Here is a 26,050-nt window from a genome sequence, read left to right on the forward strand (position 1 = left end):
TTGGGGCTCCAGTAATTGGTTAAATTGGCGTTCTGACATTCTGTTTCCTCAACTCTTGAAGAAATGGAGCCTTGCAAAGTTACGACGGGTCCAAAACTTACATTATGTGCAAACTGACATCTGCAGTTTTCGCAGATGTTGGGGAGAATGTAAAATGTGTTGACAATAGAAGTTGTGGCCGCATACTTCAACCGACATTGTTGTGTCCCTTGAGCCAGGCCATGCTATTTTCAGTGATGAACTTTTCCTTGCTGATGCCATAGTTAAACTCAACTTGGGAAAAGTTCAATTTTTCTGGGATGAAGAAAGTCAATTTAGAATGTAGATAAATAAACCTCAGCGTCAAGGGCAGTCAGTTTGCATATGTGCAGCAGCCTGCTACAAATATTAATCCAGTAATTTATTTTGGCCGGTAACTGTATCCAAACTAATTTTCTTTTGCAATTAGTGGTGCAGCAAAGTTCAGATTGGATAAGAGAGGAGAAACTAGGTTAAAAAAAATGTTTGTTATATGGCTGAGACAGTGCGTGTGTAAAGTTATTGCTGGCTGATAGCTCTCAACCTTTTAATTCAAGTTAGATTTGACTCTATTTTAAAGTTGAAAAATAATTTTGACAGTTGGCTTTTAGTTTTCCGAGACCTAAGTGAGTAACATTGCTTGTTTCTCTCCGCAGATGCTGAAGTTCATGCGCAGCCAGCCAGAAAGAGATTCTTCAATGTTTTGAAGCTACAGTTTAGGGGCCATGTTCAAAAAGCACCTCCAACTCAACAAGGCTGCAGGTACTGATTTTGGAAAGGCACCCGCTGAAAGATATAAATCTTTCCCATTGCCAGGGTTAACCTGACTGACTGTAATTGTTAGTTTATCATCACAAACCTTTTTGAACAAAGGTGTAACATTTGCACTTCCACAGCCCTCTGGAACCTTCTGCATATTTAAAGAGGATCGGAAGATTATGGCCAATGGCTCTGCAATTTCCACCTGCACCTCTCTCAACTTCCTTGGATGCATCTCATCAAGTCATGGTAACTTATCAACTGAATACCCCTCTTTGCCAATCCTAGCCCATCCGATCTCTCACACACCTTTTCAGTCACTATGACTTTGGCAGCATCTTTGATTTGTTGGTAAAGACACATAGTAAGTCAGCAATGTCCTCTCCTTCATGTCGAGAGAGATCCTTTTATGTCCCTGCTTCTGCTCTCCTCTTGCTGACATTTTATTATTTGTATGCCTGTAGAAGACTTGTATTTCCTTTTATGTTAACTGCCAGTCTCTCCTCACACTCTCTGCCTCTTATTTTCTTTCCATTTCCTTTCTGAACTTTTTATATTCAGTCTGCCCCTCATTTGAATGGTCAACTTGACATCTTTTGCACACCCCCTTTCTCAATTCATCTTACTCTCTATCATTTTTACCATCCAGGATGCTCAGGCTTCAGTTTCCCAATCTTTCCCCACTTTCGGCAATGTACCTCTACTGTATCCTCTTTAAAGGCAACCCATTATGTACTCATAGTTTTGCCTCCTCGGCTTTGATTCCACTTTACTTGGGACAAATTTGATCTCAGTCCACTGAAATGCACTCTCCTCCAATTAATTGTTTTTACTGTGAATTGCCCCTTGTCCTTCCCCATAGCTAATGACACTATGATCACTGTTACCTAAATGTTCCCCTCATAACACCTATATTCATTCTTTTAGCATTGTACACAGTCCACAATTTCTGAATTTTCTTTTGTTTCGGGTTTGTATTTTACTCCATTGCTTTTGGTTGCTGTCACCGCTTAACCCATACAAAGTAAGAATGTGTATCAATAACAACAACTTCTATTTATACAATGACTTTAACATAATAAAACATCCCGTGGCAGTTCAGAGGAACTCCATAAAGCAAAATTTGACACTGAGCCAAATAATGCAATGTTAGGGCAGGTGAGGAGCATCTTAAAGGTGGAAAGATAGGCAGAGAGGTTTATGGGGAAATTCCAAAGCTTGGGCCTTGCAAACTGAAGGCATGACCAGCGACATTGCGTTGATTAAAGTTTGGAATGCTGAAGAGGCCAGAATTAAATTAGCATAGCTATCTCAGAGGCCGCGGTGCAGGAGGATATCCCAAAGAAAGGGTGGGACAAGGCCTTATGTGAATTTGAAAACAAGGATGAGAATCTTAAAGTTGATATGTTGCTTAACTGGGCACCAATATAGATCAGTGAGAACCATGGTGATCAGCATTTGATAGTTAGTGTGAGTTAGAAGGTAGAGTTTATGATGACCTCAAGTTCATTGACCAGGAATGTATTAGAATGGTTATGTCTAGAGGTAACAATATTTCCAACAACCATGAGGACAATTAAGTTGACCAACAAATAAAAGTATAAAATGTTTTTTTTGGAATTTACATTCATTGGCGCCAAGGCATGAAGCTGGACTTGTCTGAGAATGACTACACATGAAAGACATTCCAGCTACATTGCATGGTTCAATTAATATCACTTTTGTCTCAGAATCAGAAAGTTGAAGTTCCACTTCAGGCACAAACTAAGGCAGAGTTGAAAATACCATTAGCCATCAAAGTACACCTCCTAGTTCCAATTACATATATTCATGAACCTCTCCTCTGTGTTGGCAGAATTCTGGCACCTCGGCAGAGATCTACCCAAAAATCAGAACAGCGGGAATTAAGTGATGAGTTGGCACTTCGATCACACGCACTCTTTAGGGTCATATACAGCCTGGTAGGGACATGAATGTCACTTTGTTATCTTTCAGATGTGTTCTTAAATCATGCTTTGGTTTAGATGTTCAGACCAATGTAAAACACCCAATGGCTCTACAAGAGGAACAGAAGAATCTTTTTTTTTTCTTTTTTAAATTTAGATTACCCAATTATTTTTTCCAATTAAGGGGCAATTTAGCGTGGCCAATCCACCTACTCTGCACATTTTTGGATTGTGGAGGCGAAACCCACACAGACACGGGGAGAATGTGCAAACTCCACACGGACAGTGACCCAGAGCCGGGATCGAACCTGGGACCTCAGCGCAGTGAGGCGGTTGTGCTAACCACTAGGCCACCGTGCTGCCCGAACAGAAGAATCTTGAACTAATATGAACCATAAAATGGTCAATTGTCCCATTTGTTCACTGCAGAGGCAAACTTACACTTTTGGGGTCGTGCGTCCTCCCTTTTTGCGAGGGCCCAAAGTCACGCTTCACAGGACAGCACGGTGGCGCAGTGGGTTAGCTGTGCTGCCTCATGGCGGCGAGGTCCCAGGTTCGATCCCGGCTCTGGGTCACTGTCCGTGTGGAGTTTGCACATTCTCCCCGTGTTTGTGTGGGTTTCGACCCCTCAACGCAAAGACGTGCAGGCGAGGTGGATTGGCCACACTAAATTGCCCCTTAATTGGAAAAAATGAATTGGGTACTCTAAATTTTAAAAGAAAGTCACGCTTCACCCCTTGGTAATGTGACAACCTGCCCCCAATGACGTTGAACTGACATCACGTCCTCCCACAATGATGCCAAGCACCCTCCTGAATGACGTTAATGCCCTCCTCACCCAGCTCACACAATGAAAGGCACAGACTGCTTTAGTGCTCTTTAACTTATGACAACAAGCCTATACTGTTGAGAGAGAGATGACTGACACCAAAAAGGGCAGGCAATTCATCATGCAAAAACACCAAGAAGAAATAGGATATTGGTTGCTCCCCATCCCTCTCATTCTCAGCCCTGCGTGGCTGACCTCTGACTCTGGTCGAGTCGCCAGGTAGCAGGGCCTTGAGCCACAACCTCTGATAACCGCATGTTCTCCTGATTGCCTGGCTGCCTGCCTGCCGCTGCAGCTGGCCTGGTCTCCTCTCCCTCAACCTCTCTGCATCATCTGGTTGCTAATCAGTTGAGCCCTCTCACTCACGGCTCCCGGAGCCCCAGCCCCCCAGCCCCCCAGCCCCCCAGCCCCCCAGCCCCCCAGCGCCCCAGCCCCCCAGCCCCCCAGCACCCCAGCCATTGAGATTCACCCCAAGCTCTCCTCAACAGACATTGGCGAACACCTCCTCCTCCCGTCACTGAAGACTTCCCAGACTCGCACCCCAATGTTAGGTCAGCAACCTCACTTTTGCCTCAGGCTGCCCGCCAGACCGAATGCCAGAAACATGGCTGCTGCTTTGCAACTTTGCTCAATAAAAGTTCATAAGCTTCACATCAATTCAGGAGATTCGTGTCTGATCTTCTCTACGTCTCCATCACCTCTTGATGTCTGGCAAACTGTCTAAAGTGGAGTTCACCAATCAGAGCCTGATGCTGTTTTCTATTGCCTGCTAATAGACTCATTGAGCCTATCTGCAACTTTAGAGCTACCAAGGCTCTTACTGATGTTCCCATGGCATTCTCACCACAACAGTCACCTCTCTGTATCGGGACCTCCCATTGGCAGGGCTCATTGCTGCAGCGCTATGTGTTTCATTGAAAGTTCACCTCTGGTTCTCGGGTTACAGGCTTAGCACATTCCTAAATACGAGCAAGGATTGCAAATAATTGGATTTTTAGTGGTTTGTATGTCCCGAGAATGTGATAATGCACTGTATCAATTCAAGTTCACTCATACTGCAATGAGTAAATAGTCAAAGTAAATAGTCAGTTCAGTCTTTAGCTAACTGAGGTGAGATTGTATGTGCCTGAATGCATTATAATGTAAAGGAACTGGAGAGTGGTGGCCCATTGTGTGATATATGTCATCACATGGTCAGATATCAATCTATAAGAATACTACGTAAACAGCTAGCCTGAATGATGGGAACCAAATCATGCAAGACCACATTTGGAGCTGTAAATAGTTCTCGCCAATCAATTATAGAACATAGAACATAGAACAGTACAGCACAGAACAGGCCCTTCGGCCCTCAATGTTGTGCCGAGCCATGATCACCCTACTCAAACCCACGTATCCACCCTATACCCATAACCCAACAACCCCCCCCCCCCTAACCTTACTTTTATTAGGACACTACGGGCAATTTAGCATGGCCAATCCACCTAACCCGCACATCTTTGGACTGTGGGAGGAAACCGGAGCACCCGGAGGAAACCCACGCACACAGGGGGAGGACGTGCAGACTCCACACAGACAGTGACCCAGCCGGGAATCGAACCTGGGACCCTGGAGCTGTGAAGCATTTATGCTAACCACCATGCTACCCAATTGAGGTATTTATGTTTAAACACACAAATCTCAAGCTATCATCAATGAACCACTACTACAACAGCATAAAGAACACATATTGTATACATATTATGACATGAGAAAAGAGTATTTGAGGACCAGGATCTCAAACCCGAGACTAAAGTCATTGTTTACTGGGCAACAGTAATTCCCACACTTATATGCTTCGGAGACTTGGATAACCTATAGCAAACATCAGAGAAATGCCACCAATTTTGCCTTCGCAAAACCCTGCAAATCCGGTGGGAAGAAAGATGGCCCAAGAACAGTGTTATTTCCCAAGCTGAATGCCTAGCACTAATTGTTCAAAACCAGTTCTGCTATGTGAGACATGTCTCTTGTCTGTCAGACACCTGGGGCAAAATTATCCCCTACCCGGCGGGGCGGGGGGTCCCGGCGTAGCGGAGTGGCGCCAACCACTCCGGCGTCGGGCCTCCCCAAAAGGTGTGGAGTTCTCCGCACCTTTACGGGCTAGGCCAGCACCGGAGTGGCTCCCGCTCCGCCGACTGGCACCAACGGCCTTTGGCACCAGCTGATCGGCGTCGGGGCCGGCTCATGCGCGGTGGAGGGGGTCTCTTCCGCCTCTGCCATGGTGGAGGCCATGGCGGCAGCGGAAGAAAAAGAGTGCCCCCACGGCACAGGCCCGCCCGCCGGTCGATGGGCCCTGATCGCGGGCCAAGCCACCGTGGGGGGCACCTCCCGGGGTCCGATCACCCCGCGCCCCACCCCAGGACCCTGGGGCCCGCTCCCGCCGCCTGCTCCCGCTGGCACAGAGGTGGTTTAAACCACGTCGGCGGGAGATACTTGACAGCGGCGAGACTTCGGCCCATCGCGGGCCGGAGAATCGCCGCGGTGGGCCCGCCGACAGGCGGGGCATGATTCCCGCCCCCGCTGATTCCCGTATGGCGAAGAATTCCGGCCACGGCGGAGGCGGGATTTACGCCAGCCCCGGACAATTCACCGACCCTGCGGGTGGTCGGAAAATTCCGCCCCAGATTACCACAACAATTGCTCCACTCTGAACTCTGAACTGTGGCAGGAGACACCCATGAGGAAAGCGGAAATGCTTCTGGGGTGCCATCAATGTGTTGCTGAAGAGATCAGACAGGCCCTTCAAATCATGGGAGACCCTAGCTTGGGACCAAAGAAAATGTATAGGTTTCCTTCTGGACGACACTGAACACATTGAGAGTCTTTGTCGGATATGTGCAGTCGCAAAATCAAGACATGAAATGAAAATCGCTTATTGTCACGAGTAGGCTTCAAATGAAGTTACTGTGAAAAGCCCCTAGTCGCCACATTCCGGCGCCTGTCCGGGGAGGCTGGTACGGGAATCGAACCGTGCTGCTGGCCTGCTTGGTCTGCTTTAAAAGCCAGCGATTTAGCCGAGTGAGCTAAACCAGCCCCTAAACATTGGAGGGAGCTCACAAACATCCCAACAACTGACTGACCCAACCCTTCAAGTATTACCTATCCTGTATGTGGCAGGGTCTGCAGATTATTCATAGGATTTAGCAGCCATCTTAGAACCCAATGAACCAGAGTGGGCAGGGCCGGCTCAAGGCACCGGCAACTCGGGCAGTCGCCCGGGGCGCCATGTGCTAGGGGGCGCCAGAGACTCGGGTCCCGCACATGCGCAGTTAGGCCGGTGCCAACCAGCGCATGCGCGGTGGCCGCCCTCCCCAGGGCGGCCCCCCCGCTCGGTCCGCTCCCCCCCGCCCGGTCCCCGCCCCCCCGCCCCCCGCTCGGTCCCCGCCCCCCGCTCGGTCCCTGCCCCCCCCGCCCCCCGCTCGGCCCCCGCTCGGTCCCCGCCCCCCCCCCCCCCGCCCCCCGCTCGGTCCCCGCCGCCCACTAGGTCCCCGCGCCCCCCGCTCGGTCCCCGCCCCCCGCCCCCTGCCCCCCTCTCGGCCCCCCCCCCCCCCGCCCCCCCAAGGGCACCGAAGTTCAGCTTGCCCGGGGCGCCAGCAACCCTAGGGCCGGCGCTGAGAGTGGGAGCAAGTTATCCTCTATCCCACGGTTGGCAACACGTTACATGTGTTGCATAAGAAGAAGACTTATTAAAATACTAAGTACCATCAGTTAATCAAAGTCATGATCTACTTGTACTATATATTCAACAAGACTTCAGCCAATTAATGTGAAAGAACTCAGTCCAGTTTGGGTCATGCCTCAAAGAAATTATGGTCCTTTAAAGAGCAAATATTTAATATGGTACTTTGTGATTATTCTAAGTTCACTTTATTTTGAATTGATTCTGTTTTAAATCTAACGGTCCAGTTAAACAATCTGCTTTTCTTCATGTTATGTGGTTTCAGACAATTTCTTGTAACACATAAACATGCAAAACAGAGCTTGTTATAATGCAGCTGGAGTGTACTAAGTCCTCCTCCCTATCACATCCAGCAATCTATTCCAATATAGGCAGGAATTTTCGCTTAAAATCAGGACAGTGGGGAGCTGACAACATTCTGCTTGATGGAGTTATTTTTGGCCATCCTACTGGCTTGCTTGCCACATTTAACTTACATGCCACAGTCTGCATTCACAGTAAAAAATTGGGACCAAGAGTGTAACGTGTTGCCAACTGTACAGAGTATTTTCAGTACTACCGATGCAGGAATCTGAACAATATACTTTTCTGAGTTAAATAAGAAGTTCTTGTGAAATTATCAGCCTTCAATGGTCTGGTCAATTTCCAATCCCCCATCAACCATAGGCTTCAATTCTACTACTGCCTATTATATCCCAGACCATGCTCCCCTCGCCCTTTTTCGATGAGCCACATTGATTCCTGATCCCCATATGCCTTACATGTAACTCTAATCCTTGTTTTTAAATCTCAAGCATGATCATGCTCGGTTCAATATCTGTAACCGCCTTTAGTCCAATTTCTCCTTCCCTCCAATATACTTCATCGCTTTGATTCAACCCCCTGGTTGTGATCCCTCAAACATTTGCCTCACCATTGCAGACCATGTCTTCAGCCATTTAAATCCCACTCACTAGAAATCCAACTATGAATCTTGTCAACTCTTCATCTTTTTCTTATGACCCAACTCTTTGGCCAAGAATTTGCTCACAATTCATTCTTTGGTTCAGCTTTCATTTATTCTGTGATGCATTCCATTTTCTCTGTCATGGTTCTATAGTTACTCCACCAATAACTCTGCTTCATCGCTATTAATTCCATCTCTTTGTTTGGTAGAAATGAAACCAAACTTTTACCACCTTGGTATCATATTTGGCCCCGAGGTAAGCTTTCAACCACATATCCACACCATCACTAAGTCTGCCTGTTTCCACCCCTGTGGCATCATCAATCTTCACCCGTTTCAACACTTCTACTACTGACCTCTCCCATGTCCTTGTTACCTCTAGACATGACTACTTCAATGAACTCCTGATTGACCTCCCACATTCTACCCTCCATAAACTCAAGGTCATCCTGTGTCCTAACTTGGACCAAATGCTGTTCACCCATCCGCCCTGTTCTCGCCAAATTACACTGGTCCCCCAATGTCTCAATTTTATAATTCTAACCCTGGTTATCAAATCCCTCCATAATTTGCCGCGTCCCTTACCCAGTCTCAATCTCTACAACCTCCTCCAGTCCTACAGCCTTCCAGGATAACCTCACTCCCGTAACACCAGCTTCTTTTGCAAGCCGGATTTAATTCCCTGCTCCATTGATGGATATGACTTCGAACAAGTTCTGGAATTACCTCCCTAAACCTCTCCATCTTCAGAAGGCGCTTGATAAAGTGCAGCATATTAGACCTTGTACAACTCGTGGAATAAAAAGGATAAGAGCAACATGGCTATTAAATTGGATAAGTGACAGGAAACAAAGCAATGGCAAACGGTTGTTTTTCAAACTGGAGGAAGGTTTATAGCGCAGTTCACCAGAGGTCAATGCTATACTGCACTTCCTGATATGTATTAATGACATAGGCACAATTACAAAATCTGTAGATGATACAAATCTTGGTGTTGTAGTGCTAAATTATTGTACAAACTAGTCAGAAGTGACCAGGCACAGAACAATTGTTCATCAGCCAACACGTTCGGAGAGCCCAACCTCAGAGAAGGGTCTCTGGAACTGACTCTATGCAACTGAGAAATCTTGCAATATTTATACATTGTAGGTCACGTAGGCAAAGGTGTAATTTACATTTGAACAGTGTCTGGTTCAAACTTTACATTACACAAGTTACAGATGTCCACCCAGGCACAATATTTTCTACCTTTATCTTTCTATGGCTCTTTCTCTAATCTATTTATTGTTGTTAACACTGTTGGGTGCATCTGCTTCTTTAGGTCTTAGAAAACAAAAATAGACTGGAAAAAAATAGATGTTACTGAGGGTCTTTCAGGTGGTGTCTGGGAAAACAAGTTGCTAAGATCATGAAAGAACCGATTTGACTTTAAAACATGTTGTTGACTCTTCTCCTTGGTTTCTTGCAGGTGGTGGTTATTACTTCCTAATCATTCAGTTAGCATCATTTGTGTCTTTTTGCTACATTAACATGTTGCTGGTTGGTATCTTTATCCTGACTGTGGAATTTTCGCCTAGTGTTCTAATATATTATACCGAACAATATAAGTTCAAAACAAATGCCTAAAACCCCCTCAATAGACTAAAATTGTTGATTGTCCCAATAAATAGTTGTAATTAAACCCTATTTATTCACCCCCTTCTTACATTGAGGAAGACAGTGTGGAACTTCAAAAGGAATTAGGCAGCTTGATGGAAAGGGCAGAGAAGTAGCAGATTAAATTTAAAGTGGAGAAGTGTGAAATGATTCATTTTAGGAGGAAGAATGCAGAGAGGCAATATAAAATTTAGGATACAATTTTAAAAGGGGTGCAGGAGCAGAGAAACCTGGGTGTATATGTGCCTGAATCATTAAAGGTGACAGGACAGATTGACAGAGTGATTAATAAAGCTTATGCCATCCCAGGCTTTAATAATTGGGGCATAGAGTACAAAAGCAAGGAATTTAGATTAACCCTGTGTAAAATACTGATCCAGTCTCAACTGGAGCATTGTGTGGAGTTCTGGAGACCAAACAGTGGGAAGTATTTGGATACAGGACCAGACCCCAACTTTTGTTAGGATACTGGACGAGAACTCCAAACAATTTTTCAATTTTTCAAAACTGTGAGGAAAGAATACTTCACCCCTAGAGTATGAGCTCTGACCAATAGGTATATTTCATGCAAAAACAAACATTAATTTGAACACATAATTAACCACATTAACATCAAAGAAATAGCGTTGCAATTAATAGTTGAAAATGAAAATGAAAATCGCTTATTGTCACGAGTAGGCTTCAAATGAAGTTACTGTGAAAAGCCCCTAGTCGCCACATTCCGGCGCCTGTTCGGGGAGGCTGTTACGGGAACAGTTAAACAGATCTTAAAAAAAACAAAAACGTTTAACTTTCTGTCACGAATTCCAATTAAGCAATCCAACACAGTTCAGATGCCACTTATAAATAAAGTTGACAAAACGGGTTATTTGCTTATCTGTGCAGATCTTTGGAGAGAGAGCGAGAGAGAGAGACCCTTTTCAGGAACAACCTGAAAATCCTTCTGTCTTGTCAGACTCTTCTGCTCAACCTAACAGCATTTGGCAAAATTGCAAACTACAGACTGGCTTGGCTTCTCCCATTAATTACATCATCTGCATTCCACTAAGATGTCCTGTCGCCTGCTTAGCTAGGACTAAATACAATCCCTCATAACTGATTTAGTCTCCAGGGAATCTACAGCAATCAAAATAATATTCCATTGAACTGAAAATGAAGATGAAAATCGCTTATTGTCACAAGTAGGCTTCAAATGAAGTTACTCTGAAAATCCCCTAGTCGCCACATTCCGACGCCTGTTCAGGGAGGCTGGTATGGGAATCCATGCCATCTCTCTATAAACAAATGATTAAAATTAATCAATACCTCATCCTTTACGGCTCCTGAATTACAGCTTTAGTAGACAGACTGTCTGTATGTATTTTAAACCAGGATCTTCAATAACAATACAGAGTTAGATCGATTTTTAGTCCTGTGGGAATTGATTGATATGGGGAGAGTGCAGTAAGATGAAGTTGGGGTAGAACCATAGAACCATAGAATTCCTACAGTACAGAAGGAGACCATTTGGCCCATCCAGTCTGCACTGCCCCTCTGAAAGAGCACCTTACCTAGGCCCAATCTCCCACCTTATCACAGGACAGCCATGATCTTGTTGAATAGCAGAACTGACTTGGAGTACCAAATACTTCAAATAACCTACTCTAGCTCCTATTCCTTCCGTTCCTATATCTACAGTTGATGCATTGATTTTATTCCTATGCCTAAACCGAGGCTAATAGTGGGGGGGGGGGGGGGGTTAAATGTAATGTAGAAGATACATTTAGTCCTCATTCACCAATCATAATTCTACAAAATTTCACAATGAAGGCTTTTTAAATTAAGAGCCTCATCACATTCACATTATGCATGCCAAGGAAGCACCAAGATTCAAAAACATTATTATATTAGTCTTTCTATATATTTTGTGATCCTTTCTACTTTCCATTATCACAGAAAAAGTTAACACATACTCTGTCTGCCATTATCGTGTGGGCACGCAGATTAATTTTCTATTTCAAATGATTGAGTTAGTCATGAATGTTCACTTCTGCAGACGACGCGTATTTTTGGGAATTTGGTGCCGAAATAGAGGGAAAATGCTTTTGGTCTAAAATGAACCTTTAAAGATAAACTAAGCTTGTCTGATACTAGAAGCAACAACAAAATTAAATCTCTGAACAAAAGATATTGGCCTCCGTCAGCATCGAGCCAGTGGAAATTGGTCCTGTTGTGTTGTGCTCAACGTGCAGAGATGATATGTTCTAAATTCATCCTCCTTTCTCTTGATTTGCAGGTTAGTTGATGTGAATGACTCAATGGTCATAGAAAATTAAGTTTTGGTAAACAATGAATTGGAAACCTGCATTAAGAAACTTGCACATACGTCTGCTAATTTTTTTTAAATAAAAGAAGGTGCGGGCTGAGCTAAATTCAAAGCAGTACAATTCAGCCCGAGACATCAGTAACCACAGGCAATCTACCGGAATCCTGGGAATTTGGAGGAGGAACCTACTGATATTACAGTGGCGAGGAATTGAGGACATAAAACGCATTGGTCGGAGGAAGTTTGCGACCAAACTCCTGGGTCTCTGTAAAATGCCACCATTACAGGCTGGATTCTCCGGTACTCCAGTCATGTATTTGTCTGTAGTGAGCCATTCGCTCGTGGCAGAATTCTTTCTTCCCGTCGCTTGTAGAACATCGTACGCTGCTGGGAAACCCACGGGCAGGGGTGCGCTGCTGGCGGGAACAGAGAATCACAACAGCTGGAGAATTCCGGACTGCACTTCCGAATCAGATTGTTGTCTCCTTCAGTAGTGTTGCAAATGGTTGTTAAGCACACTGTTCTATCTGTGTTTGTTGGTCTGTTGGCTACACAACAGTGGCAGCATTACATGGAAATGGAATTTGAGTCCCTTTTTAATATAAATTTAGAGCACCCAATTCTTTTTTTCCAATTAAGAGGCAATTTAGCGTGGTTAATCCACCTACCTTGTACATCTTTCTGGGTTGTGGGGCTGAGGCCCACACAAATACAAGGAGAATGTGCAAACTCCACGCAGACAGTGACCCGGTGCCGGAATAGAACCCGGATCCTTGGTGCTGTGAGGCAGACATGCTAACCAGTGCCCCACCGTGCTGCCCGAGGTTGAGTCCTAAAGATGAACTTCAGTTGAATATATTTCTGAGGCGCATTCTTGGCTGGAGTTGTCAGCCATCTAAATTAAGATCGTCTCAAAAACTCGACCAGGCAGTAATCAACATGTTTTTTCCTTTTGTCTCAATCTTCCTCTTGCCAATGCTCCACTCAGATAGAAAGAGAGCAGGAGGAAAATGAAAATCAGCCCTTTAGTTTTACTCAATCCTGGTGTAAACAATTGCTTGAAACTTCCTGATACATGGGAAATGAAATAATGGATCACATCCCTGGTTTTGTGCCTAATCCGCCTTGAATATGGAAAGTAGCCCGGTGCCAGCCTGTGATTTTTCATTTATTAATTTCCCCTAATATTTTTAATTGCACTTTAGGTAGATTTGTGCCTAACTTGTGCTGTGATCACTTTAAACTGGTAATGTATGGCTCGAACAGTCACTCCAGATGGAACACACATTACTTGGACAAGGATTCCCACCATCTGTGACTCATAGTTATGTAAATAGTATGAGTTTGAGTTCTTTTTTGTTCACTGTTGTCTTTAATTATAGTTGAGAAAAATATGCATGGCCACAGTCAAGCTCTGGGAGGCGGAATCTCTCTTGTCTCCTTGTTTATAAGAGTATGTCAAAGGCAAGGCAGGCTGCAAAATATAAACCAGACTGTTTAATGGTAGAGACTCGTTGCTGACCAGGAATCTCTTACTACTTGCCATTGGCACATGTTGGAAGGAAGGATTTACAAGTTGAGATTCAACTTGTTCGGCCACAGTACACCTTCCTTCGCTCTCAACCCCTGGAATGGAGAACCAGAGATTCTGGCTCAGAGGGAGGAGTGCAGCTCATTGTGCCAAAAGACCTCCTCCACGGGTCAGCAATGGCATGTGTTTCATCCGGGTCGCCTGAAAGTGATGTTGCCCGATTACTGACTGGCAACTCCAGGCCTGACAGAGAAATAAATATTTTCCTCATTCAACACTTCTCCTCCTGCTGCTTTGTCATATAGGGACAAGTTAATTCAGGTTCCTTAAGTTTTATTTTCATCCAAAATGTTAAGCCATGGACATTGGTCCAAAGTGATAGTGAAAAACACCAGGGAGTACTTGGAAACCTTCATTATCTTGTAACAGCTAAAATAAAATTTTGCGACCTAGTAAAACTTTCTGTGCATGCTTTTGTTTTGACTTCATTTTGATTTAAAGAGAGCTCTGCACTGTCAGAGATGTCATCTTTCATGGGAGACATTAAACGAAAGCTCTACCTTTCTGTTCCAGTCGGTGTAAATTCCCACTATTTCAAAGAAGAGCGGGGTAGTTATCCCTGGTGTCTTGGCCAATATTTATCCTTCAATTACCATCACCAAACAACAGATGATCTAGTCATTAGCACACTGATGTTTGTGAGAATTTGAGCACAAATTGGCCCACATGTTTCCGACATGACAGCTGTGACCATCCTTCAAAAGGTATTTCAATTGATGTCAAGCACCTTGAGACATTTTGATGGCTGTGGTAACTCCTATATAAATGCAAGTCTTTCTTTCTTCAGAATAAATTTTATTCAACGTTTGGACTCAAAATCATACGACCATACAACACAAGAGAAGGCCATTCAGGCCATCCTGTCTGTGCTGTCACTTTGAAAGCGGTAAAACATTCGTACCCTTTGCTCATCCCACCCGACTCTTTTGGAAAACCCTGTAAATTTCTCCTATTCAAGCATATAACCAATTTCCTTTAGGCAGTTACTATTGAATCTCCTTCCAGTACCTGTTAGACAGTACATTCCAGATAATAATAACTTATTGCAGTGAAGTAATACTCCCCATTTCCCCTTCTGGATCAGTATGCCAATTGTCTTAAACATGTATTGTTCTTTGTACTTTGTACTTTATGTGTTCATTCTATTCAATCCCTCCATAATTTTGAACAACGCCATCAAATCTCTCAGCAACTTTCCCTTTCTCTCTGAAATAAAAGGTGAATTTTCTTGCCGGTTTTCTTTGGCTGAAGAGGCAGAGGTTTAAAGGGTCTGGCAGCTGGTATGCAGGCAATGATTCCCATGTCCTCCTTGCTGGGCTTGTGGTGATATCACCACTGAGGGATTACCCTTCCAGAGTGGCAGTTAAAAAGTGGATGGGAGCAGTTGAATCCACAGCGTCAGCACAGGGGGCGACCGTGTGGAATCTGGGTGGGGTTTCGTGAGATGCCAGGCGGCAGGGGTAGAGTGGGGGATTCTGACAAGGGGTAGTTTCGAGCCTCGTGAAAGCTGAAGATCCTCACACAGTAGGGAGGACGACTGCAGTTCAGATTGAAGATGAGAGGGCATCAACCCTGGAACACCTAGATAACAAAGACACCTATTTATTGACTGCAGCTCAACATTCAACACCATTATTCCTACAAAACCCATCTCCAAACTCTGTAGCTTGGGCCTCGGCTTTTCCCTCTGTGACTTCCAAACCCACAGGCCACAATCAGTAAGGATAGGCAACAACACCTCCTCCACGATCATCCTCAATACCGGGGCCCACAAGGCTGTATCCTCAGCCCCCTACTGTACTCCTTACACACCTATGACTGTGTCGCCAAATTCCCCTCCAACTCAATTTTCAAATTTGCTGATGACACCACCGTAGTGGGTCGGATCTCAAACAGTGATGAGACAGAGTACAGGAATGAGATAGAGGATCTGTTAAACTGGTGCGACGACAATAATATCTCCCTCAATGTCAACAAAATGAAGGACATTGTCATCGAGTTTAGGAAGCGTAGATGAGAACATGCCTTTGTCTACATCAATAGGAACGAAGTAGAAAGAGTCGAGAGTTTTGAATTTTTAGGTATCCAGATCACCAACAACCTGTCCTTGTCCCCCCATGCTGACACTATAGTTAACAAAGCCCACCAGCGACTCTACTTTCTCAGAAGACTGGTTGTATCACAGCTTGGTATGGTTCCTGCTCTGCCCAAGACTGCAGGAAACTACAAAAGGTCATCAATGTAGCCCAATCCAGCACGCAAACCAGCCTCCCATCCATTGACTCTGTCTACAATTCCCGCTGCCTCAGAAAGGCAGCCAGTACAATTAAGGACTCCTCGCACCCCAGAAATACTCTCTTCCACCTTCTTCTGCCAGGAAAAAGATACTAAAATTAAAGGTCACGTAACAACCAGCTCAAGAACAACTTCTTCCCTGCTACCATCAGACTTTTGAATGGACCTACCTCGTGTTAAGTTGATCTTTTCTCTACACCCTAGCTATGACTAACATTACATTCTGCAGTCTCTCCTTCCTTCTCTATGTACGGTAAGCGTTGTTTGTATAGCATGCAAGAAACAATGCTTTTCACTGTCTACTAATACATGTGACAATAATAAATCAAATCAAATCAAACTGTCTGGGAGGTCAAGACCACTGGTTATGGAGGCCAGAGTCTCAGGGATTAGTGTTGGGTGACTGATTGTTGAAGTGGGTAAACTCGTTTCATCCTCAGCTCATGGGACCTGGGGAATAAGGATGAAGCTGACTGACAATTACAGTCTTCACATGCATCAGGTTTGCGTTGCCTACAACAATGGGAAGCCAGTTGCCCAATCAGCTCCCTGACTCCTATTGACAAGACAATTGTGCTAGTTTAATCAGCATAGCAATGCATGAGTGTGCCGCTGATTGGCACCCAATTGTTAACCCTCTGGAAGTGCAGCTCGCAAGCATTGAATTCCAAGACCAATACTCACAGTTCCAGAACAGAGGGATGTCATATATGTGGTCCCAATGCAAGGGGTTATGTGAAGGTGTTCATCAGTCACACCATTTAGGAGATGGTAGGTGGCAGTGTCTCATTCCCCGTGAGGTTAGAATGCAGGCCCAACTGCACTCACCCTTGACTCATCAAGCAGACCACTGAGGCTGTCAAGGGTCAAAGCGCTTACTTCAGGTGGAGTTGAGAGGGGCAACTGTGGGGAAGAAGATATTGTGGGTTGGGTCAGGACTGAGGCTCAGTGGAAAGGCACTCACATCGGGGGACATGCATAGGTAGATGTCCCAGGCCCTGAGAGGGTTGTGGCTCAGGACAACGTCCCTTCATCCCTTACTTTGATGTTCTCTTCATTTCAGTTTTTTATTGAAGACAATCGTGGAGCCAGTCAAGCTGGAAATTCTTTTGGTTGCTTTCGAGCAACAGATGTGACATTGATGCGACACTGCACACGACCATGACCAGCGTCCTGGAGGGGTGGCTCCTCGGTGACAAATGCTAACCACTCAGGAGGTAAGTGAAGCGACCACAAACACCCGCTGAGACTCGCTACAACAAGGCTCATGCGTTGGCGCATGCACTGGTCAAGCAGACGATTGCACTGATCAAGATACAATTCCAGTGCCTGGACTCAAGGGGAGCCCCCTGAGTGTTCCCGCATCATAATGGTCTGCTGCGCTCTGCACAACCTGGCACTGCAGCAGGGCGAGCACTGGACCGGGAGGAGATGGAGGAGCGCCACATCGGCGGAGGGGGGTGTCAAGGAGAGTAGCGAGGAGCAACCCATGAAGGAGTAGGAGGAAGGATATCAGGCAATGGCCCGGGTCTGCATGAGATGCAGGACTATGGATGCCCTCATAACCTCTCGGTTTGGAGATGATGACCGGGACTAGAGTTTGAAGCCATCTCCCACCATGGCGTCTGACATTATTTACTTCTTTGGAGCCTGCGGGAGGTCATCATGATGTTGGCTACATGATGGCAAGGGCGCTAAAGTAATTGGCCAGATGCTGCAGGAGAATGATGATACTTTGTAATGAGGACAGAGAAATGCTCCTCCTCGTCTGTGAAATATCTGACATCTGTCGGACAGAGAGCTGAACGTGACCTGCCACTGAATGGGGTGATCTAGGATACAGAGAGGCTGTATCTCACATCTCAGCTGCTACTGCCTTCTCCGAGCTGTTTTTTTTCACCTTCTGACAAGGTGGACAGACTTTCAAGTGGTTTTCAGTCTTTGGCGTCCTCATAACTAGAGAATGTTGCAGAGAGGCCTGAGCATTGATATGGGCGGGAGGCTAGGGGGACAGGGTAGGGGGGAACGGTGGTGCAGGTGGGTTGTGGGGTGTTGGGGGTGTGGTGATGTGCATCACTGTAAATACACAAGGGGTTAATGTAAATACATGTAGACTAGATAGACACTAGAGGGAGCACCAGACATTACACACACGCTTAACCAATAGAACAGTTAGCTAGGACATGACCAATGGGCATTCACGATACACACAGAGGTGACACGACCACAGGAGGGCATTACACCAACCCATATATAAAGGACACCACACACATGATCTGCCTCTTTCCAGTGGAGACAGTCAGTGAGTACAGACACAGGGTTGATTCAACATCACTCCCACCATGTGGATTGTAGCAGACTGGTTAGTCAGTCTGGGTAGCTATAGTAGGATTAACAGTAGTGTCAAACCCGAATAATAGAAGTGTAAATAGTTTAATAAACGTGTTGAAGTTATCTTATCAACGTCGGAGGTGCCATTTTCTCACTGCACAGGGATGAAACGTCAAGTTTGCGTAGGGGTTTGCCGAGCATGCCGCCATGATAAGACATCATGGAGGATCTGTATGGGTGAAAAAGCGATTTTTAATTCAAGAGCACTGACATAATTGCAACTTATCTCTACCTGTGCTGATGTTCACGCGTGCCCACTCAATGCCCACATTTCTTACTCATCCTCACCCTCTTGCTACGTCTCGGTGTATCCCCACAGTCCACACCTGAGATCGAGGTGGCCTGCTGTCTTCTATGCCTTGTTGCCTGGGATGATACTGCAATGGAGTTACTGTGTAAAGTCCCTAGTTACCACACTCCGGTTTCGGGTACAGAGGAAGAATTCAGAATGTCCACATTACCTGACAGCATGCCTTTTGGGACTTGTGGGGGGAAACCGGAGCACCAGGAGGAAACCGACGCAGTCAAAGGGTGAACGTGGAGACTCCGCACAGACAGTGAACCAAGCCGGGAATTTAAGCCAGGTTCCTGGCACTGTGAAGCAGTATTGCTAACCGCTGTGCATCCCACTGATTACAGAAATTACTTTTCCTCAGGGCGAGCGAATCAGAAGCAAGCCGCGACGGGTCAGCATGAAGCACGTGGGGAAAAAAGTTTGTTACAGCGATTGAATATCCAGTGAGGTGTCCCTTTGTTGGTGCCAATGATCGGATTCTCCCGGGTTTTCTTTACTGGACCGACACTGAATAAATATCAGAAATTCCACCCAGAGATTTAAATGAGTCTGACATAGCGATAAACAGGCTGAGAAAAAGAAAACATTTATAAATTAGATTAAGAAGGCCATTTGGACTATTTTGGTACATGCATCCAGGAAATATCCAATTGATATCCCATCATGACATCCAACTTTGTCATGAATGATTTAGGAGATTTTCAATTTGTTTCAGCTGTCTTGTAATTTTTTTGAAGTTAGCTTTATAAAAGTTATAGAGTTGGCTGTTGGCCCTCTTCATTCTAAAGTGTTGAACTTTAAAAAAAAAATTTAGTGTATCCGATTAATTTTTTCCAATTAAGGGGCAATTTAGCATGGGCAACCCACCTACCCTGCACATAGGACATAGGATTTACATCTTTGGATTGTGGGGTCGAAACCCACGCAAACACGGGGAGAATGTGCAAACTCCACGCGGACAGTGACCCGGAGCCGGGATCGAACCTGGGATCTCGGCACCGTGAGGCAACTGTGCTAACCCACTGTGCCACGTGCTGCCCTCCTGAAGTGTTGAATTTGAACATTCGCCTAAAAATGTTCTTATTGTTTTTCTTTGTATATTATTCGGCTGATTTTGTTTTCTTTTAACAACAATCGCATGAATATCTTTGATATCCATAGAATCTCTTTCGTGCAGAAGGAGGTCACTCGGCCCATCAAATCTGCATTGACCCTCCCAGGCCCACTCCACTGCTCTATCCCCGTACTGCCACCTAACCTGCAAATCCCTGGACATTAAGGGGCAATTTTTTTTCTCAAGGTCGATTCACCTGACCTGCACATCTTTGGACTGCGGGAGGAAACCTGAGCACCCGGAGGAAACCCACGCAGGCACGGAAGAACGTGCAAACTTCACACAGTCACCCAAGGCCAGAATTGAATCTGGGTTCCTGGTGCTGATGCACCAGTGCTAGCCACTGTGCCGTCGTGCTGCTCCTGAATCACCTGAACCTTTTCTGAGAAATGATAGTTAATCCACTTCTAACAATCAGTTGCCCTCAACGAATCTCTAACAAACTTTAAGTTTAGATTATCTTTAAATGAATTTGTGGAACTTGAGTTGTCAAATGGTTCAGCATTATTGAAGAATGTTCCTTTGGCACCTGAGATTTTTGAGAAATGGCCAGTTGTGCACACAAGTGTTTTACGGGTGAAATTGGTCTTTGTCTATTAAGCCATGATTTTCCAGGCCAGTTAAATGCGGGAGCAAATCCCTTATGACCGCTAACCTTGGAGAGAGGCCGCAAAATCCGAATGTGATCTTCCCACTGATGTAATCAGGTTCATGCCCACAAAGGGCACGAACCTGATTTGAATGCATTTAATCATTGAATTTACAGTGCAGAAGGAGACCATTCAGCCCATTAAGCCTGCATCGGCTCTTTGAAAGAGCACCCTACCCAAGCCCACATCTCCAACCTATCCCCATAACCTAGTAACCCCACCCAACGCTAAGGGCAATTTTGAACACTAAGGGCAATTTGGCACAGCCAATCCACCTAACCTGCACATTTTTGGACTGTGGGAGGAAACTGGAGCACCCAGAGGAAATCCATGCATACACGGGGAGAACGTGCAGACTCCGCACAGACAGTGAACCAAGCCGGGAATCAAACCTGGGACCCTGGCGCTGTGCAGCAATTGTGCTAACCACCATGCTACCGTGCTGCCCGATTTGAATCCATTTTAATCTCATTAACGAGATTGAAGTCAGATGTTCTGGCCTTGCTGAATCTTCCTGCCTACCAGGGGGATATCACGGCCGTGTCAATTAGTACTGCTCTTTAAAAACATGGACCAGATGCCATGGACTCCAAGAGGGAGGAAGGAGGTGAGTACCGCTCTCCACGTAGTGTCAAGGTGCACAAGGGCAATGTAACCGCTGGCCAAACGCAGGGTTGGGGTGGAGGGAGGTTCTTCAAGGGAACTGAGGTTTTGAGGGGGTTGTGCTCGGTTTGAGGGGGCCAGGTTTTGGGTCTCCTCTGCCTCCAGGATGGGGGTCACAGTTGGTCTGTGTAGTCTTGAAGCCAGCTCTCTTTCAAGTTTAAAACCCTTTAACAGCGCACAGGTATTCCGTAGGTTGTACATCCTAAAATCTTTTCACAGGACAGTGCTATTCTGCAACTTGTCTCTTGGTAAAGCATTTCGAGACCCTTTAACCTTGGACAGGCTCTGCGGTTACAAGAAGCCTGGCTTCATAGATCCTCCTGAAGTTGTTTGTTTACAGAGCATTTCACGCCCCATTAACCTTGAAGAGGCTCTGTGGTTACACAACTGCGGTCTGGCTTTTGTTTTGAATAGGGCTTTTTCAACCAGCCTGAGCTCAACCCTTATTGTTTATGCACAGAAGTGTTTTTTTTCCAGCCTGACAGCTGTCAGCACTTAGAGATTAGTGAAAGGGGTCTTGCCTGAAAACCTTTTAAACACTAGCGTTGAATTTTCAGGCTGTGCGCCAAAGAAGTGCAAAGAAGCTCACAGAGTCTGCTGCCAATGACCTGGGGGTCTGGTGCAGCAGGGCTCATGATGTGGTGGGGGAAGGGAGTAATAAGACTGCATGACACCCAGAGAGAGAAGGCAGGACAGCAATGTTCAGGCCTGAGTGGGGGAAAGGGGTACATCGCTGCGCTTCAAGCCATGGGTTTTGCAATGACTGCCCAGGTGTCTTAAACTGCGAAGGCGTGACAGTAAGTCGATCATGGGATGACCAATTCTACGTATTAACAGTGGCTATTAGCATTGCCTTTCTCTGCTAAAAAGAGTATTTTTGCCCTCTAACATTCCCGTGAGTCATGCTCGCCCAACCAATTGGCCATCCTCATTTAACCCTCACCAATGTGAGCTGCCCACATTTTCCAAGTTAAGGTGAGGGGTTGAAAGCTTAAGTGTCCAGGGTTGAAGGTTGGGCAAGGGTAATCAGGAAGGATAGGATAGCGCCTCATGAATGTGACCACCCAACTGTCCTGGGGGATCCATGGACCCTCAAGGTTCACATGAGCATCCATGTGCCCCGATACGGGATGGATCCCACTGCTGCCAATGTAAAGGGAGGAAACAACCAGATGGGAGGCCGTGGGTGACTATGAAGGGGCATGGGCAGTGGCCGCTGACAGTTAATCATAGAATAGAATCAGATAATCCCTACAGTACAGGTGGAGGTCATTCGGTCTATTGAGTCTGCACCGACCCTCTGAAAGAGCACTCTAGCTAGGTCCAATTCCCTGCCCTATTCCTGTAAACCCATCTAACATTTAGACACGAAGGGACAATTTAGCCTGACCAATCCATCTAACCTGCACAACTTTGGAATGTGGGAGGAAACAGGAGCACCCAAAGGAAACCCACGCAGACACAGGGAAAATGTGCAAACTCCACACAGACAATCACCTGAGGTCAGAATCGAATCTGGGTCCTTGGCGCTATGAGGCAGTAGTGCTGACCACTGTGCCACTGTGTCATTCATAATGATGTGTGATGGGCAGCACTTAATTGAGGTAGTGTTGGCACTGTCATGATATGTATATTGACTGGGATGTAGCGATTCATACCACTAGAGGGAACCACAGAACAGTCATATATATATCATCTGACTTCGAGGTTTCTGGGATTAAGAAGATTAGATCGTGAGAGGATTAGATAGTGAGGTGTGAAAGACAGCAGTTGTATACTTGAGTGTTCTGTCAGTTAGAAATGGCATAGTTTTATATAATAACCTACTTTAGGAATGTGAACAAATCTTAATTAGTAGTGTAAATAAATTTTTAGTTTCGTTTGTTGACAAAGCTTTGTGTTCTTTATTCAACACTACGCATCCGAGCCATTCAGGTAAAGCAGAATAGAGAACACGACAGGCACCGGAGAGGGGGTACAGTTGTCAGCCTTCAAGATTATGAGGACCAGGGGTGTTGGGAGGGATTGAGGGTCGCGAGATGGACCCTCTAACTGATTGTCTCTCTTTCTCCCATTCTTCCCAGATTACTGATTTGTCTCGATCTGGAGCCAGTGGAGCTGGCGATAATTCTAATTACAGCCCAGGAGGCGGATAGACAACGCTTACTCAGAGAAGCCCAACCCAAGGAATAGCCTGCCCCAGGAGAACAGCAGGCCGCAGCTCAGGCGCAAGACCTGGCTACCCATGAGTCCGAGGAGGGGGTCCAAGATGTCGGAAAAGGAGACCTCGTGTTTCCAACACCAGCATATCATTCCTGGAGCTGACGGACACCCATGTGCATTTAATTTGCTTAAAGAGATGGTGCAGCTTCTCTGCCATGTCCTTGAAAACCTGGCGTAACTTGGAGGAGGAGGGTATCTGCTCCTTCCAGTGAAGGTCACGGAAGCCCTGAACCTCTTTACAAGGTTATTCCAGGGCCTGTCTGTCCATTTCTGTGGTATCTCCCAATCATAAGTCAGGAAGATCACGATTGGAATCATGCCGACACAGACGGTTATGAAGCGTTCCAATTTTCATACCCGAAGTGACACAGCCATTTTGGGAGAAAAATTTGCCCTGAGTCTTTCAAGAAACTGGAAATGCTTCTGAGGCTATACTTTTCAGACAAAAATGGATATCTTTTCTAACCCGCCATTTATACCTATCCTTCACTCGAACTACATGAGTCTCTGCATTTTTCTACATTATTTCAATGGCCATAACTTCAGCTTTAACAAAAATACTCTGAACACTGTATCTTAGCTTCACTTTGACTGACAGTCACTGAAATCATTCAACTGGACAAAGTAACAAACTTTGAACATTTTACTTCTCAACACACTGTTAAAGGTTGGTTTGGCAAGCATAAACTTGCATTAAATGAGGCCTTGTTAAATGAAAATGGAATGTCTACCTCATACGTTGCAGGAAAGGATGTCCCAAGGTGTAGTACATTGGCGAGACCATGCAAACACTGTGACGATGGATGAATGGACATCTCACGACAATCACCAAGCAGGAATGTTCCCTTCTAGTCGGGCAACAGTCAAGGGCATTCAGCCTCTGAGGTGGCCTTCAGGATGCACGACAAAGCAGAATCACCAAGCAGAAACTGATAGCCAAGTTCTGCACGCATGAGTACGGCCTCAACCGGGATCTTAGATTCATGTCTCACTATATTTAAACACCCACTATCTGGCCTGGTCTTGTGAAATCCTACCAACTGTCCTGGCTTGAGACAATTCACACCTCTTTAACTTGTGATTATCCCTCTCTCCTGTCGCACCATCTGTACCTGTAAAGACTTAATTACCTGCAAAGACTCACATTCAAAGTATCATCTTGCGTCATTGGCTTTGTCTATATATGCTGGGTTTGTGTAACCGACCTCTCCACTCACCTGACGAAAGAGCTACGCCCTGAAAGCTCGTGATTCCAAATAAACCTGTTGAACTTCAACCTGGTGTTGTAAGACTTCTTACTGTGCCCACCCCAGTCCAACGCCGTAATCAACTACACACTCCTCTCTGAACCCAAGTGAATGTCTGTGGATTTCTTCTCAAAATCCCTCCAGATGATTCGTATAACACCAGGTACCTTGGGCAGGATTCTCTGACCTCTTGCCGGGTCGGGTCAGAGAATCACCGGGGGGCGGCGTGAATCCCGCCCCGCCGCTCTGAAGCCGGCTGCCGAATTCTCCGGTGCCGGTTTTCAGGCGGGGACTGGGATCGCGCCGCGCTGGTCAGGGGCCATTGGCAGCAGCCTTCCCGGCAATTCTCCGGGTCCCAATGGGCTGAGCAGCTTCCCGTTTTCGGCCACCCCCGCCGGCGTGAAATGGACATGGTCCATCCTGGCAGGACCTGGCTTGGAGAGCGGTTAGCGGGGTCTTTGGGGAGGGCGCGGGGAGCATTCTGCATCTTCCAGGCGGCCCGACGCCAAAGTGGTTCGCGCCGCACCTTGTGCCGGTATGGGCAGCCCCGCTGATTGCGGGAGAATCCCGCCTCTTGTCTCACTGAACTCTGGCTTCAGCACAAGTGATTTCAAATTCCGCTTTCAAAAGTCATACTTTGAAATCTTCTTTTAAATTATGCTTTCCCTCCGTTGCTTTCAACAAGGTTTCACTTTCAGGGTTTCCCTTCAGGTTTCCTTTTTTCTTAAAGACTTTTGGACAAACTCTGAAGTATATCCACTGATTTCCACAATTATTTCAAATAATGTCTCCTACACGGTAGTAATTTCTCACAAACCTTTGCACTCCTACAGATATATTTCTGGCCTGTCACGATCCAGTGCCTTTTCAACTTTCTGTGACTTTACAAACAGTAATAGAACATAGAACATAGAACAGTACAGCACAGAACAGGCCCTTCGGCCCTCAATGTTGTGCCGAGCCATGATCACCCTACTCAAACCCACATATCCACCCTATACCCCTAACCCAATAACCCCCCCCTTAACCTTACATTTATTAGGACACTACGGGCAATTTAGCATGGCCAATCCACCTAACCCGCACATCTTTGGACTGTGGGAGGAAACCGGAGCACCCGGAGGAAACACACGCACACAGGGGGAGGACGTGCAGACTCCACACAGACAGTGACCCAGCCGGGAATCGAACCTGGGACCCTGGAGCTGTGAAGCATTTATGCTAACCACCATGCTACCCTGCTGCCCCTTCTGGTTCCCAGGTTCTCTGTTCCGTTAACTCCAGACTTCTTAGAAACTTCTCTTTATTTCTCTAGTTTCCTTAACTAGCTGAACTTTAGATTTCAGGCATCTGTTTTCTTAATCATTACTCCATTGTATGGCTTTTCTTCCAACAAGGCTG

General features: G+C 45.9%; 1 long non-coding RNA gene across 1 annotated transcript; it reads left to right on the forward strand.

Moving 5' to 3' along the window:
* Positions 1–674: 674 nt before the first annotated feature.
* Positions 675–24,618, forward strand: LOC119955725. Its single transcript, XR_005458521.1, has 3 exons — positions 675–780; positions 17,130–17,283; positions 23,264–24,618. It is a non-coding gene; the product is annotated as an uncharacterized LOC119955725 (long non-coding RNA).
* The last annotated feature ends 1,432 nt before the right edge of the window (positions 24,619–26,050 follow it).

Source organism: Scyliorhinus canicula, chromosome 21 (assembly GCF_902713615.1).
Source record: "Scyliorhinus canicula chromosome 21, sScyCan1.1, whole genome shotgun sequence".
Lineage (NCBI taxonomy): Eukaryota > Metazoa > Chordata > Chondrichthyes > Carcharhiniformes > Scyliorhinidae > Scyliorhinus > Scyliorhinus canicula.